General features: G+C 41.9%; 1 protein-coding gene across 4 annotated transcripts in view; it reads left to right on the plus strand.

The window, feature by feature from the left end:
- Positions 1 to 1,801, plus strand: part of PWWP2A (PWWP domain containing 2A) — a 50,011-nt gene that overhangs the window by 7,888 nt on the left and 40,322 nt on the right. Inside the window, exon 1 of one of the 4 annotated variants that reach the window (XM_023516640.1) lies at positions 1,604 to 1,629. The exons of the other annotated variants lie outside the window; for them this stretch is intronic. The gene's annotated coding sequence lies outside the window, so the exon portion shown is untranslated. Of the gene's footprint in view, positions 1 to 1,603; positions 1,630 to 1,801 lie in introns of those variants that run through there. 4 annotated transcript variants of the gene reach the window in all.

The raw sequence follows: 1,801 nt of genomic DNA on the forward strand, positions 1-1,801 counted from the left end.
GTTTAGCAGGCCCTGGCTGGGCTTGAACCCTCCAGCCTCAGTATATGTGGCTGGTGCCCTACCTACTGAGCTATGGGCGCTGAGCCCAATATAGAATGTTTTAACTAAACACATTTGGGCAGTGGTCCCCAGAACAAATGTGGGTAGATGTCTGAGCTCCACTGCACCAGTTCACATTTTCAACATTGTGATTCTTTCTAATGCAGATGATTCTTGGACCATGTTTGGAGATAACTGATGTTTAGGGAGTAGTTTGCCAAAATAGTAGAAAGATAAATTTGTTAAACCTGTTTCAAAAGTTACTGGTAAATTTAGAATGGGACATAATTTGCAAACTAAACAGTGCATTTGCAATTGGGGATAAGCAACTTTGGTGACAAATCCAGATCCTTATAGAAATCATAATTATTTTTGCAAAAATGGTTTCTTAAATCTGGTTGCTCACTTCATATTTAAGTAGTTCGTAATTTCATCTCTTTCCTTTGACCAATTTTATGTAGTCACCTTGCTATAGAATAGTGGTATTTGGCTCGGCACTCATATAGCACATGGTTATAGTGCCAGCTACATACACCAAGGCTGGCATGTTTGAATCCAGCCTGGGCCAGCTGCACAGCAATAACTGCAATAAAAAATAGCCGGGTGTTGTGTTGGGTGCCTGTAGTCCCAGCTACTTGGGAGGCTGAGGCAGGAGAATCACTTAAGCCTAAGAGTTTGAGGTTGTTGTGAGCTGTGACACCATGGAACTCTACTGAGGGTGACTTAGTGGGACGCTGTCTCAAAAAAAAGAATAGCATTTATTTTTATTTTTTTGAGACAATGTCTCACATTGTCATCCTCAGTAGAGTGCAGTGGCATCATATCTCACAGCAACCTCAGACTCTTGGGCTCAAACAATTCTCTTGCCTCAGCCTCCCAAGTAGCTGGGACTATAGGTGCCTGCCACAACACCTGGCTATTTTTAGAGGCAGGGGCTCGCTCTTGCTTAGGCTGGTCTGGAACCTGTGAGCTCAGGCAATCCACTAGCCTCGGCCTCCCAGAGTGCTGGGATTACAGACATGAGCCACTGCTGCGTGCCGGTTTTTATCCCTTTAAAACTCATATTCATTAAAATACTTTCACTGTGCATCTAAGAAGCTTGGCAAGCTTTACTTTATTTAATAGCTACTATGTATTTTCTATTTGTATGCCAACCTTGTGCCCAGTATTTTGTATACATTGTTTCATTTAAATCTGTAGTCCCAGCTACTTGGGAGGCTGAGGCAAGAGAATTGCTTAAGCCCAAGAGTTTGAGGTGAGCTCTGATGCCACAGCGCTCTACCGAGGGCAACATAGAGTCTGTCTCAAAAAAAAAAAAAAAAGAAAGAAAAAAGAAAAATGTGGAAAATCCAATTAAGTAATTCTTTTAATCCCCATTCCATAGATAAAGCCACCAAGGCTTAGAGATTAAGTAAATTGCCTAAAATGATAAGGTATATTTAGGATGTGTTTTTGAATGATACAGTTTCTTTCTCATTTTTTTTTTTAAAAGTAGAGACGGAGTCTTGCTCTTGCCCAGGCTGGTCTTGAACTCATGAACTCAAGCAAACCACCTACCTTGGCCTCCCAGGCAGAGTGCTTGGTTTACAGGTATGAGCCACTGCACCCAGCCTTAGTTCTCTAAGATTTGAAAACAACCCTATTTTATTCAATTTCATTTCTTTCACCTTTTATTTTTTTGAGACAGAGCCTCAAGCTATACCCCTGGGTAGAGTCCTGTGGCATCACAGCTCACAGCAACCTCCAACTCCTGGGCTCAAGC

Source organism: Otolemur garnettii, unplaced genomic scaffold, assembly GCF_000181295.1.
Source record: "Otolemur garnettii isolate 467f Iridium unplaced genomic scaffold, OtoGar3 scaffold00003, whole genome shotgun sequence".
Taxonomy (NCBI): domain Eukaryota; kingdom Metazoa; phylum Chordata; class Mammalia; order Primates; family Galagidae; genus Otolemur; species Otolemur garnettii.